The 15,775-nt window shown below is 35.0% G+C and overlaps 1 long non-coding RNA gene across 1 annotated transcript in view; it reads right to left on the bottom strand.

Annotated features, from left to right (window-relative positions):
* LOC129485841 (uncharacterized) overlaps positions 1-12,090 on the bottom strand; it is a 70,463-nt gene extending 58,373 nt beyond the window's left edge. The window contains exon 1 of the long non-coding RNA XR_008658786.2: positions 11,988-12,090. This is a non-coding gene — a long non-coding RNA (uncharacterized lncRNA). The remainder of the gene's footprint in view (positions 1-11,987) is intronic.
* Between the last annotated feature and the right edge of the window lie 3,685 nt (positions 12,091-15,775).

Genomic DNA, 15,775 nt, shown 5'->3' with positions numbered 1-15,775 from the left:
AAGACAGTGTTAAAGCTCTAGAGACAGGAAAGGCTTAGAATGTTCTTGGTTTTAAATACTAGCTGCTAAAAAGTTGATCTCATAGAAGTAAAAAATAGGACAGAAAATATTAGAGGCTGGGAAGGGTGGGAAGAAGGGAGGGATAGAAAGAGATTTGTCAAGGATACAAAACTACAGCTACATAGGAGAAAAAAGTTCTAGTGCTCTTTACCACTGTAGGGTAATGACAGTTAAAAATAACATACAGTTTCAAATAACCTGAAAGGGGATATTGAACATTCCCAATACAAAGAAATGGCAAATGCTTGAGATTATGGCTATGCCAATTACTCTGATCTGATCACTGTACATTATATGTATTGAAACATCACTATGTACCCCATGAATATGTACAATTATTATTTGTCAATTAAAATAGATTTTTTTAAATCAGCCATATTCTATATTTCTTAAATGTAAATTGAAGCTCAGACCTCTGCTCTTAGCTCCAGTCATATATTTAACTTTCGAGTTAGTTATTCCTCTTAGATCCTCACAAGTCTCTAAGATTTATCATGTCCCACCAAAATTAAATGTACTGTAGGTGTTCTTTATTTCAGTAAGTGACTCTTCATCCACACTTGGTAACTGGAAGTCATCATTAAACTTTTTAGAACTTGGAAGTCATTGTTAACAATTTTTATGCCTCACATTCCAATGCTCTATTAGGAAGTACTGGAATGGATATTTATGAAATGTATCTGAAATCACTCATAACATCCTTGTCACCTGAATAAAAATGTCTTCTAGTGGTGCCCATTCCTATTTTGATTTTATCCAAAGCATTTTACACCTTCATCAAACTAACATAATAAAATAGAAAAGCATATAGTCATTTAAATAGATGGTAGAAAAGCATTTAGCAAAATGTTACATATATTCATGTTAAAACAACCAGAAAAACAGTAACATAAGGAAGCTACTTCAATCTGCTAAAGAGTATCTATGAAAACCTTACAGTTAAAATCATACTTAAGAAGAAACACTGAATGTTTTCCTCCTAAAATTAGTAAAAAGGCAAAGAAGTTTGCATTTACAACTGCTAGTCAATAATTTATTGGATTTTATGTTAGTGCAAGAAAGCAAAAAGGAAAGAAAAGTCATAGATATTAGAAAGGAAAAATAAAACAAATTTACTTACAGAGGACGTAATCTTTTATGGAGAGAATTCCAAGGAATCATTAAATAGACACAAAATTATGAATTTAGAAAGGTTGCAAAGTGCCAGGTGAATGCAATTATATTTCTATATACTGGCAAATAATAAGGCAAATAAAATTTTAAAATGCCATTTACAATGGCACTAAAAACATGACATACTTAGGAATGAATTTAGTGAAATGTATACAAGACCTGTACAATGAAACGATATTCTGCTGTAAGAAATTGCAAAAGAGGAGAACAAATGGTGAGATATACCAACTTCACAAATTGGAAAACACAATATTTTCATATTATCCTAAAACTGATCTAAAGAGTCGGGCGGATCACGAGGTCAGGAGATCGAGACCACGGTGAAACCCCGTCTCTACTAAAAATACAAAAAAAAAAAGAGTCAACATAATACCAACCACAATCTCTACATGTTTTATTTGTTTTGCTTTGCTTTGTTTTGGTTTCAGTAAAAATTTTCATATTGATTTTAAAGTGACAAATATCTCATTATCTCACATCACATATTTATATGTAGACTATAAATTTGTTCTCTTAGAAATAGACAGTAGAATAGTGATTACTAGAGGATAGAGAGGGTAAAGAGGAGGTGGGAATGGGGAGAGATTGGTCAATCGATACAAAGTTACAGTTAGGAAGAATAAGTTCAGTTTTCCTATTGTACAGTAGGATGACTAGACTTAACAGTAGTGTATTGTATATTTCAAAATAACTAGGACAAGTTCTTTAATGTTCTCATTACAAGGAAATTATGTTTAAGGTGATGGATATGTTAATTACCCAGATTGGATCATTGTGTAATGTGTACATGTAAAAAAAAAGTTAATAACTCAAAAATATGTACAATTAGTATTAGTCTATCATAAATTTTAAAAATGAAATGAAAAGAATCTTTAATAGCCAAAACAATTTTGAAAATAAAGGACACATTTTAAAGACTTTATTTCAAAACGTTTTTTGTTTTCTTTTTGAGACAGGGTCTTGCTGTGTCAGCCAGGCTGGTGTGCAGTGGAGTGATCTCCACTCGCTGCAGCCTCAACCTCCTGGGCTCAAGTGATCTTCCCACCTCAGGCTCCCAAGTGCTGAGACTTCAGGCATGAGCCCAGAGAGTTATTTCTATTTTTTGTAAAGATGGAGTCTCACCACATTGCCTGGGCTGGAAGACTTTGATAAGGCTATTCTAATAAATACACTGTTATGTTGATATAAGAACAGACATAAAAATTGATCAAGCATAGATGTTAAAAGTATTTTACTTCTTAAAAGAGCATAAAGGGAAAAAATCTACAATCGCTGTGATTTTGTTTTGGTAATTTTTAGATAAGAATGCCCCAAATCATGAACGGTAAAAAATAAATAAATAATTTAGGGATTACCAAAACATACATGATATGGTTTGGCCGTGTTCCCACCCAAATTTCATCTTGAATTCCCACATGTTGTGGGAGGGACCTGGTGGGAGGTAATTGAATCATGGGGGTAAGTCTTTCCTGTGCTGTTCTCATGATGGTGAGTAAGTCACACAGATCTGATGATTATATAAGGGGGAGTTTCCCTGCACAAGCTCTCTTCTCTTGTCTGCCGCCATGTGAGACATGCCTTTCACCTTCCACCAGGACTGTGAGGTATCCCCAGCCACGTGGAACTGTAAGTTCATTAAACCTTTTTTCTTCCCACTCTCAGGTATGTTTTTATCACCAGCATGAAAACAAACCAATAACAATAAATTTCTTCTTTCCAAAGAGATCCCTAGAAAATAAAAGTGCCTAGTACAGATTGGGAGGAAATATACATATATCTGAAAAAAACTGGTATCCAGAATAAATAATGAATTCTTATAATTCAACAATGAAAGGACAATTCAATAAGTGTGGGTAACAGATTTGAACAACCATTTTACATAGAAAGTATAATAATCATCAGTAAGCACATGAAAATATGTTCAACCAAGAAAGCTTCAATATAATCGTAATGAATTGTAATGAGATGCTATTATATAACCACTAGAATGCCAAAAAATAAGAATACCAGTAATATTAAGTGTTGGCAAATATGTAGAGCAATTGGAATTCTCATCCATTGTGGGTAGGGATGAAAAATTGTGCAGTCACTTGGAAAATTCCTATAAAGCTAAACAATTACCATATGACACAGAAAGTCTACTTTTAGATAGTTACAGAAGAGAGATTAAAATATATTTACACAGAAATAATTTGTGTGAAAATGTTCATAACAACTTTATTTACCGTAACCAAAAATGAAAAGCAACCCTTATGTCCATCAGTGGATTAATGGATAAGAAACTACGATATATTAAAATAATGGAATATTGCTGAGCAATAAAAAGGAACAAATTTTGGAATGCAAATTATTGTCAAATTTTAAAACATGCTGAATGAAAGGAGGAAATAAAAATGTACACATTGTAGAATTCCATTTGTATGAAATTCTGGAAAAAGCAAAACTAAACTATATTTCTAAAAGCAGATCAGTGGTTGCCTGAGGCTGAAAGGAGCACAATTTTTTGGAGTGATAGAAATTTTCATACTTTTATTGTGGTGGTGGTTACACAGAGATATATATTTGTCAAAATTTATTCCACTGTGCACTTAAACTGGGGCCTCTTATTGTATGTAAGCAAGCAATGTTACTTTAAAATATATAACCTAGAAAAGAGAAGATAATAAAAATACTACCATTTATTATGTACTGAACATGAGGTAGGCCTTTGTCTAAGTACTTTAAATGCACTATCCCACTTAATCCTCATAACATCCTTAACTAGCAGAAACTATTGCTATCCGTCTTATAGATGATGGAAGTAAGTATTAGAGAGTAAGACAACCAGATTTTTTCTTGCATTAAGCACTCAAAGATTATTTAGTGTTGTCTTAAAGTTTCTAGAAAGCTAAAAAAAATTTCCTATTTCTACTTTTTAAATTGCTTTTTCTTGGCAATGAGATTAAGTCTACTTCCTGTGGAGTGAAACCTTGAAAATCAATACATCTGTTTAACAGTTTGAGATCTCTGGAATTCTCATTGGGGCCTTCTTCCTATATAAAAAACAGGCCAAAATGATGACTTCAACATTATCAAATGTAAAATGAAACTGACAAATAGAAAAAGCATTCTACATTTTAATGTAAATTATATATAAATATCTATGCTACATGCATGCAGTTTCTTCCAAAATATGATGATCTTCCCGTATTTAAATTTTTATAGGGATAAACTAAAAATATAAAAAACTTTTAAAATATATGCATAACATTATACAATAATATATGAAATATACTTTCTGAGGATAGAAAAGTTAACAAGCTTGGAATTAAAGACAATATTTTGCTAAAAAGATATGCTGATGGCAGCATATTAGATTTTGCACAGAAAATAGATTACCAGAAGGAAATTTTCTGGAGAGAATATTTAATCTTCCTCAAATTTCTATTTCCTCTCTGTATAGCAGAGAGTCAGAAAGTCATTTCCAACAGTGTTCTCAGTGTCTTCGGAAGGTTTCTTCCTCCTGCGTGTCTTGGCTACCCTTCTACAATTAGTTATTACTGGTAGCAGACAGCAAGCATGTAAATAAAAACAAAAATTATGTATTTCAGCAATTTAAGATATACATAATATTTGTAACAAAAGGCTTCATAGCATGTCCCTTTTTTAAAGTTTATCTTATAACCTATGTGTAGAATTCAGAATATCTTACTATAGGTGATGCCTTTCATAGAACAATGTATGTTCATCATTGTCCTTTGCCTTTATGACCCAAATTTTCTCTGCAAATTTAGGTAAACTGTTCTTATAGACACTTTATTCAAAGAATACCTTATTCAGAGAATAAGATTATATATGTATACATACCCACATATGCACATACATTCGTGTATACACATACACACACACACACATATACATGTCTATATTACATATTTATAATTTATGTCTCTGGAAATAGTCCAAACAGCAAATGTACAATATGATCAATGACCTAGATTGTCCCTTGAAATTCACTATAATCATATCTAACAAGTAATATTGATAGCAGCAGGAAGCAGACAAATTCCTAGGCAGCAGGGGCGGGTCCCCATGAAACCTGACTTTCAAGCCAAAACCAGCCTGAAGCCTGAAAACAGGGTTGCCAGTTTGGGATGGAGTCTGCAACAGGAGTGAGAACTTCTATTCCTGTTCACCCACTCTTTCCCAATTGGTTCTTTCTAAATAGGGCTTTTTAACCAATCAAATGTTGCCTTTTCCAAGGCTACCTATAGCCCTCACCTCCCCCATTATAAGCCTATAAAATTCCCAGACTCAGCCTTACAGGGAGACTACCTGCCTTCAGGTAGGAGCTACCCACTTCAGGTTCCCTCTCTGCTGAAGGCTGTTCCGTCATTCAGTAAAACTCTTCTCCGCCTTGCTCACTATTCAGTTGTCCTCATAACCTCATTCTTCTTGGATGCAGGACAAGAACCTGGGATCTGCCAAACAGTGGATGTGAAAGGAGTTGTAAAGCTGTAGCCCTCCTGCTCTCCACAGGTGTCTAGTGGTCACCTTACATAACAGGAAGCAGTGTCAGGACTGGGCCAGCCTGGGAGTTGCAGGTTGGAGCAGTGCAACAGGACTGAACAAGTTAGGACATGCCGCTGTTCACCAAAACGTGTGGATGGCAGGAACCAGTGAACTGTAACACAAATGAGCTGTGACCCTTCTGGGGCCCAGACCTCAAGACTCCCCAGGCCAGAGTGGTAACATGCTGTAACACCCCCTTTGAGGCTCCATAGTTCCTGGCCTTTCTGAGTTTTTCAGGTGTTACCGCATTCCCCTCATCCAAACACCAGCACCCAAGGCAGAAGCTGCTTGCAATACACCTGGTCCAGCTGCAGTCTCGCACAGAGCCAGCACCTGGAGCTGCTTTCCCCGCAACAGCAACCAACATGCCTGGCTCACCCTTGGCAGGCGTGAGATCCAGGCCGCTAGCATGAGTCAAGTGCAGTCTGCCAGCCCAAGTGGGTGGAACAAACCCAGCAGGTGCAAGCAAAACTCAAGCAGGGGTGCTGCTGGCCGTGGAGGTCTCCGGCTGGTGAAGCAGCAATGAAAAATTCCTGTGTCAATATATTATCTCAGTGAATGCTATCAGCAAGAAATAAGAAAGCATTTTATACAGAAGGTTATATGAAAACCCATCAAAAAGGAATATTCTTGGTTTATGTACAATGAGCTTTCTACAAAGAATAATTTTGTACATTTCTCCCTGTCATGCTTAACCATAAAACTTGCCTAGTGATTAAACAGTAACCATGAGTCTGTGTCCAGGCATGCAAGTGAACATACACTTACAGAACAAAAGTAAACAAATAAAAGCCACTTAAAATGATGATATTTTCAGTCCTGGAAGAGCAGAGAGGAGGATATTGCTGACCTTTTCTAAACAAGCATCAAAGAGTAATTTCTCTTTGGTTTTATTTTCTCTTAAAAACTACTCTGACAACGCAAATTCAATATTCATCTGAACTCCCAAATCCTTCAGTTATCACAGGAAAACTGGATACTACAAGTTTTGAGATTTGGAGGGAAAGCAAAGCATGGCATGGTCAAAACTACCTCTTCGTGTAGTTCTTCGTATGTGTGAAATAAACTCAACAGAATTTATCAAATATGTGCTACAAGTTATTGAGGAAGAGGCCAAGGGGAAAAAGCCAGACTCTGTTCTCACCTACATAAAGCTTACAGTCTACTATCCAGAATGTTGGGTTATTTTCATTTATTCATCAATACACTTAGTGAGCAGCATCTGTGACCCAGGCTAACGGCTGGGAATAGGGTGCTAGATATTAGGTCAGGCCTTCAAGTTTTGAATAGACAAGCAAACAATTAATAGCATTTAACACTATGGTGTGAGTGATGTGTGATCATGGAAGATAAAATAGTATGCCATGAGATACTGTAAAAAAGCGCACCAATATATAGTTTCCTTAAGAGGCCAGAATCAGCACAAGCTCCTCCAGATTTGTAAACAGGATTGACACTGTAGCAAAATAAGCATGATAAGAGATAAATTTCCTAATAATGTTCCTTACTAATAGATCCAACTCTCCTAACATGGTTATTATGAAGAGTAAGAAGTTCTTTGCAAAGTCTTATTAGCCCCTTTAACAAGTTTTAATACAAACTGATGCTTCGATTACTAGGTTACACAGTTTAATTAATGAGCACAGAATTGGAAATCATGTTGTTGTTTTTCAGTACAAACTTGTCAACTAAGGGGCTGTGGTTCTGACAAGTCACTTAAAGAATATGCTTATGTTACCTCAGATGTTGAAGAGAGTAATATTTATTTTCTCATCTACTTTACAATGCTTGTATAATAATGGAGCAGTACCTTTAGCTCCAGAAAAGAAAAATGGTGTGTAAGAACAAAATACTCTAATGCTATCATTTAATATTACAGAGAAAGAGTTGTAATAAATTTCAGCATTTTTACTTTCAAAAGACCTTTCTCTTCATTAAAGTGTCAGTGACAACGGAGGAAGCAGTTCAAGGGCTGCAAGAGGACGAGCATCAGTGGATTCCTTCCAGGTCCAGATTGGATTTCAACTCTCATTTGAAAAATTAAAAAACTCTGGACTCTGAATTTTAGAGTTGGTCAGAAAAATGTGTGACTGACATTCTTTCTTCTGAAAAGTATTACTAAACATTTTAACTGCAGGGAACCTCATTAGTCCAAATAATTACAGCTTAACTCTGCATCAAACTGGCAACAAATGTATCACTGATGATATACAGTTGCTTGTAAAGAACACTTTATGACGGCACATTCTTTCCATGTTTTGCTATTATACGATTATTAAAGAATGTGTATGAAACAGGAATGTGTGCAACACACACACACATATGATTCATACTTAGATGGTCAAATATTAAATGGTAAGTTAAAAGGAAATGGCTTCAGATCACATAAGAAGCCCCTGAAAAAAGGAAGAGAGAGAGAGAACATCAAACTACTTGCAAAATGATACATAGAGAAATGTACTATTCAGCCCTGATCCAGTTCCATGTGTGCCACAGAAGCAGCCTTGGTCATTCACAAAAATAATTCAATGAAATTCCAAATTTAGTATGACTGCCAAGCTAATAAGCAAATTTGTTTCCATTAGTAGATGGCCTGCTATTCAGCTTGAGAAAATCAAAACCAGCAGTGAATTCAACAATTAAAAGGCACTTTTACCCAAGCCATCTAAGTGAGCTACAGGTATTTTATTTACTTATTTTCTTTTTTATTGACAGATAAATTGTTTGTATTTACCATGTACAACATATTGTTTTGAAGTAAATATGCAGATGGATGAATACATCTACCTAATTAACATATGTGTTACCTCATAAACTTGTCATTTTTATGGTGAGTCTCCTTTACATTCATTCTGTTAGCAATTTCAAGAATCCTATATCTTGTTACCTATGGTCAGGATGTCATAGTATAGATGATGCTGATGTTCCTTTTGTGAATTTCACAAAAGAAATGAGAACAAAAGCCAGAGAGAGCCAATGGGTGAAGCAGGGGGATTAAGAAATTAATATAGATAAAATTAAATGATTTAAAGATTCTCTCCTCACTTTTTTGACTCAATCCACAACTCTGGAACACATATTGAAATTTTAGACTTACAATCATTTCAGTTTATCTAAATTACTTTACCAAATGTCCTCCTGAAGGCAGTGAAATGATATATTAAAAAAAAATGTATGGATATAAAGTCATGTGTTCCCAAGGGATAAGCGCATCATCACAGAAAACACTGGACCCTGCTGGATACATTCTTGGCACCAGTTGAGGGAAACTAAAGCAAAAGAAATCAGAGAAAGTAGCAAATGCCATGTAATGGAATGCATTTAAAATAGAGAGCTCCTGCTTTCTATGTGTGGCTGGAATCTGGACTGCAGGTCACGTTATGTTCCACATATACCTATAAATCTCATTTAACAATATTGTATATAATAACATCTCTAATGATTTGTAAAGAGTAAGGAAGCATAAGACATAAACTCTTTCCTTTAATTGGACTGGGACACACAGATACACAAAATATTTTAAAACGCTAAAAAATGCATAACAATGAACTATTGATTTATTGTTAGATTTCTCTTTTTAGCTCACACTTGAGACTTTTCCTGTGATCAAATATCTATTTTCTAATGTGTATGCTTGTAGAAATCTTATGAACTATTTTTCTACTTAATGTATCATAAATTAAAAACTTATTGGTGATTATGATAATAAGAAAAATTAATGGTTTTATCAGGCAATGACTCATAGTTTCTTACAGCATGAAAAAATCATAATGTATAATAATAAAGGCACAAAAACCTTTGTCCTCTAGTGAAAAATGACAGATTAATCACTGTATTATGAAATCACAAGCAAAAACAATGCAGTCACTTTCTATTTTATAGCATTGCAGAAAGACTGGTAGGGAAACAAATATACCAAATTAGGAGCCTAAAGAACTGGGTTCTAATTCAACCTTTGTGACTTACTAAATATAAGCTCTTTGAGTTTTAGCTTCCTCGTCTATAAAATTGGTAAGCATTATTACAGTTAAGCAATTACAACTATCTCTGTGAAACTGCTTCGCTTGTTTTGGATGTATTATAATTACATGCTTAGTTCCTAGAATGTAACATAAAAAGTGCCTTTGAAAAGAACTTTGTTTTGGATATGAGATAATTTTAATGTTAATTTTGCCATTTGACAGATGAAATCAAAGCCCTTGGATATTTAAATTTGAATGGAAAAGTAAAGAATATATACAAGTTAAGCATCCCTAATCTAAAAATTCAAAATGTGAAATGCTCCAAAATCTAAAACTTTCTGAGGGTTAACATGATGCCACAAGCGGAAGATGCCACACTTGACCTCATGTGATATGTTGCAATCATAACTTTGTTTTATGCAAAAAATTATTTAAAATATTGTATAAAATTACCTTCAGACTGTATGCTTAAAGTATATAAAAAGCATACATTTTGTTTTTAGACATAGGTCCCATACCCAGAATATCTTATTATGTATATGCAAATATTCCAAAACCCGCCAAAAAATTCAAAGTGTGAGACACTTCTGGTCCCAAAGCATTTTAGATAAGAGATACTCTATCTGTACAGCTTTTAATTTTTTTAGTGGGCATTAAAAATGATCTCCAAAGTCAGTTCTTGACAGATCTTGCATCTTGATTCCACCTAAAACTCTCATTATTTCATTTAGATTAGAAGAGATGAAGCCTCAATGTGTCCTAGGAACTCTCTGCACATTTTCTATGGCCCAGAATTGTGCAAACTTTGTAGCTGTTTCTGTGAGTGGTGTTGGTAGAATGTGGATGTATGCATGTATGTAGGAAGGAAAAGTTTATGAATGATGGAGCCCCTGAACTTTGTCTTCTCCTTCCTTTTCTGTACGTCATGATGTCAAAGACTTGTACGGGTGGGTCAAGGCTGGAAAGTCCACTTGACTAAAAGCTATGCATTCCATATCCTCAGCATTCCCAGGAATACATTACAGTATCTGACTTCCCTTCAGAATTCTTCAGAAATATTTTTTGATATGTGCAGCACATAGATAGTAATGATTTATTACTCCCTTCTTAGCCCTTACCTGTTTATTTTCTCTTATATTTAAAGTATGCAGAAGAGTGAACACAATTTGAATTTCTATCTTGTGTTCCAAAAATCTAGCATCTATCAAAACACAGAAAAACTCTAATTAGACCCCAGATGCTTCTAACATCTGATTAACCCTCATATTATCAGTGTCACATACAATTGAGTATTAAACATTTTGTCAGAATATTTGAAGTCTCTAAAACTTTTATACTCTTTTTTTTTTAGTAAAACTTGATGGCAGATTTGCTTCTAAGACATCTGTAGACTCCAAGAAAATACTTTAGGGGAGAAGGAGAAAGTGGCAGCAGCAATTCCTTCCTCGGTTGACATCCTAAAATTGGGCATGACCACTGACTGTTCCCTGCAAAATTTCACAGGCGTGAGGCATGGAAATTTCCAAAGCCTCTAGTTAATCCTGCATGAGGATAAGACGGAGTTTTGAAAATCAACTTAAAGGGAAAACCAAGAACAGGGTTCACATGGGTCAGCACCTAGGTGACACTATCAGAGTTGGTGGATCATGGGCATTGGAGAAAAGCTTAATATTTTTCAAGGAAAGCATTCCAAGACATAGGGCCAGGGTAAGAGTTCTACTTGTTAGTACAAAAGGGTTGTATTGCTTAGTGAAAATATTTGTTAGCCTTATCCAAATTCCCATGGGTCTGTTAGAAATGGATGAAGCAAACTACAAGCTCCACTGTGTAGAAAGAAGACTCTTTGCCTAAGAGTTTAGATAGACACCTAGAAGCATAACATTCATATCAATACTGAGTTTTTGTAATTGCAAAAGATGATCCATGGCTATATTTCCAGACACAGGGCATGGAAAAACCCTAAATAGCTTTGCATACAAAAGGAAGGTTTTTTTTTCTCTCTTGCCCTGAAAATGGCCACTTGAAATAGAGAGTAAGAGAAGGTCAAGCAAGAAAATGAAATAACTAAAGCGTGTTTAAAACAAGGATTTAAATTTATTCTACAGTGATATGAAGAGTTAGGAAACTAAAACCCCTTCTGTTTCCCTAAACATTTATATTAGTCAGGGTTTTCTAAAGGGACAGGATTAATAGGATAAATGTATATATAAAGAGGGGAGCTTATAAGAAGTATTGACTCACAGGATCACAAGGTGAAGTCCCACAATAGGCTGTCTGCAAGCTGTGGAGCAAGAAACCCAGTCTGAGTCCCAAAACCGCAAAAGTAGGAAAGCCAACAGTGCAGCCTTCAGTCTGCAGCTAGAGGTTCTAGAACCCCTGGCAAACGACTCGTGTAACTCCAAGAGTCCAAAAGCTGAGAACATGGAGTCCGATGTTCAAGGGCAGGAAGCAGCCAGCACAGAAGAAAGATAAAGGCCAGAAGATTCAGACAGTCTAGTCCTGTCATGTTCCTCTGCCTGCTTATATCCTAGCCATGGCGGCCGCTGATTAGATGGTGTCCACCCAGATTGAGAGTGGGTCTGCCTCTCCCAGTCCACTAACTCAAATGTTAATCTCCTTTGGCAACACCCTCACAGACACATCCAGGAACAATATTTGCCTCCTTCAATCCAATCAAGTTGACAATATTAACCATCACAACATTCAAGAAAATACATAATACAGGCAAAAATGTGTGGGTATTTATGATATATTTACATGTGAGTATATGAAAAATCTCACAAAAAAGTTTAGCTTTATTTGGAAAAAAATAAAAGAATAGCCATCAAACATAATGCAGAGAACAAGAGTTCAACAGAGGTAGGAAGTCCAAGATGAAAGAGTCCACAAAACTTCTGGAGGTTTTTTGGGATTCTCAGAAACAGTTGGAGTTTTTTGTTTGTTTGTTTGTTTGTCTTTTTTTAAATTAATATAACAGTGAAAGGGAGGTTCTAGTCACACTTATTTAGTTAGCTCTTAATGGGTCGCTAACAACCAGGCTTCAAGTGTATCTTGAATGCCCTCTTTGGTCCTAATTATCATTTAAATCTAATCTGGCACACAAATTAGGATTGCCAGATAAAATCCTGAAAGCTCAGTTAAATTCAAATTTCAAATTTAAAAAATAATTTCTTTGTGTGTCACAAATGATATATAGGCCATAGCTATACTAAAAATTTATTCATTGCTCTGTACTCCCAGCACTTTGAGAAGCAGAGGCGAGTGGATCGCTTGAGATCAGGAGCTTGAGACCAGCCTGGTCAACGTGGTGAAACCCCATCTCTACTAAAAATACAAAAATTAGCTGGGCATGGTGGCACAAGGCTGTAATCCCAGCTACTTGGGAGGCTGAGGCAAGAGAATTACTTGAACCTGGGAGACGGAGGTTGCAGTGAGCCAAGATCACACCACTGTACTCCAGTCTGGGTGAAAGAGCAAGACTGTCAAAAAAAATATATATATACACATATATACATTATTAATTGCTTATCTGAAATTCAAATTTAACTGGGTATACTGTATTTTATTTTATTTGTTCAATCTGACAGCTATAACATAGATATAATTTTTCTTTTTGTTTACTTAAGCTTAATTTCTGCTTGCTCAATCTGTCTCGCATTAGTCTTCATTATCACTGTACTTATTCAAATGGAGTCACTTTGTCCTATCCATCAACTTGATATTATGTATCTGTGAGTGATTTCTATTATTGGATGTCTTTTAATGTGCTAGCTAACTTAGAGTTGCCTTCTGCCTCTGATGAACTGAATATATACAGGTTCCTCTTCATTAGGGAATAACATTTTGACATAAATAGACATAAATACTATTCCAATCTCCACAGATGAAACTAGACATTCTAATTATGATAGTTGCTGTGGATACCTTTTAAGGCATATTTCCATTTAATAAATGCATCATAGATTAGGCAGTATTCTAGGTAACGGTAATAGAAAATAAAAAAAAAAGACAGGATTCTTGTCCTTAAAGTTCTCACATTGCATTTGGGAAAAATGTGAATAAATGAGTAATTTCAATATTAATTGCAAGAGATAGGAGGTATGCACAAGAAGTGGCAGATAGAGGCCAAGGAGGTGGATCACTTAAGGTCAAGAGTTCAAGACCAGCCTGGCTAACATGGTGAAACCCTGTCTCTTCTAAAAATACAAGAATTAGACAGACATGGTGGTGCATGCCTGTAATCCCAGCTACTTGGGAGGCTGAGGCAGGAGAATTGTTTGAACCCAGGTGGCAGAGGTTGCAGTGAGCCAAGACTGTACTACTGGACTTTATCCTGGGTGACAGAGCAAAAATCTGTCTCAAAAAAAAGGGGGGCAAGGAGGAATTACAATATTTGATATTAATACTTACAAGAATGTCATACAAATTTTAGCCTTTGTGCTTGAATAAACAATTAGATCAATGGAGCATATACAAAAATTTCATTCTTACTAGTAGACTTTAGAGATCGGGGGAAAAAGTGATGGATTCAATAAGTAGTACTGATACATCTGATTATCCACATAGAAATCAAAGTTGATTCCTGTATCACATCATTTTTAAAAAATCAAATTCAGGTAGAATGAAGACTTACATATTAAAAACAATGGTATAACCCTTTTAGAAACCAATAAGCGAAATTATTTCTGATTTTGAAGTAGGCAATATTTCTTCAAAAAGACAAAAAGAAATGTGTTCATTTGAAGACACTAAACTGGGCATAAAAAGTCAAGCCACAAACTGACAAACCACAACCCAAGCAATTGACAATGGATCAATATTGAGTTACATGAATAAGTGCTACAGACCAATAATACAATATTATCAATACTATAGAAAAAATGAACAAAATAGCCCAGTGCAGTGGCTCACTCCTGTAATCCCAGCACTGTGGGAGGCCAAGGCAGGTGAATCACAAGGTCAGGAGTTCAAGACCAGCCTGGCCAAGATGGTGAAACTCCATCTCTACTGAAAATACAAAAATCAGCCAGGCATGGTAGTGGGCGCCTGTAATCCCAGCTACTTGGGAGGCCGAGGCAAAAGAATCACTTGAACCCAGGAGGTGGAGGTTGCAGTGAGCCAAGATCACACCACTGTACTCCAGCCTAGGCAACAAAGCAAGACGCCATCTCAAGAAAAAAAAAAAGAAAAATGAACAAAATATATAAGAAGTCAATTGAGAGAAGAACAACAAATAATGGCAAAAAAAACCCTATTAAAAGGATAGCAAATATCATTATTAAAAAATCAAAGAAATATACAATTTAAAAAAGGAATATTTTCTAGAACAGTAAAAATTAAAAGGTTTGAGAACACCAAATGTATGCACATGCAGTAAGTCTCTTCACATGGGGCTTCTTAAACTGCAAGTTGGCACTATTATTTTTGAAAGTCTTTTGGAATATGTAATAAAGTTTCACATGCAAAAACAAAATGATCCAATAATTCCACTTCAAGGTACACACTCTGAAGAAACTCTTAACACATGTGAACCAGGAAACAGGTCCAAAAATTTTAAAGTTCCAATGTTCATTGCTACTTTGTCATTTTAAAAATCTAGAAAAAATATCAATTGACAGTAAAACAGATGGGTAGTCTGTATATGGATTGAATTGTATGCAAAGCAGTGAAAATGAATGAAATACAGTTGTACAGTTCATCAGGGATTAATCTCAATACATTATTTTAAAAAGTATTTTTATTATGAAGTTAATAAAATACATATTATATAATTTTATTGACATGCAGTCCAAAACAAATATATGATAGTTGTTATCATAAGAAAGAAAGAGAGGTATACAATTAGAAAGTAAAACACAAAAAGCATTCAATGAACAGGCAATATTTTATTTTAAATCTGAGTAGTCCATTCATAAATGTTCATTTCATTTTTGAACTGTTAATACATTGTATGTATTATTCTTATAATGCTTTTTTTGTGTAAAACCTATAATTTATGTCTCAGTTGCTATGTTGGTAATGTCTTAGAT

Source organism: Symphalangus syndactylus, chromosome 7 (genome assembly GCF_028878055.3).
Source record: "Symphalangus syndactylus isolate Jambi chromosome 7, NHGRI_mSymSyn1-v2.1_pri, whole genome shotgun sequence".
In the NCBI taxonomy this organism is placed as follows: Eukaryota; Metazoa; Chordata; class Mammalia; order Primates; family Hylobatidae; genus Symphalangus; species Symphalangus syndactylus.
The sequence above is the reverse complement of the archived record's forward strand: the minus strand, read 5'-3'. Positions and strand labels throughout refer to the sequence as shown.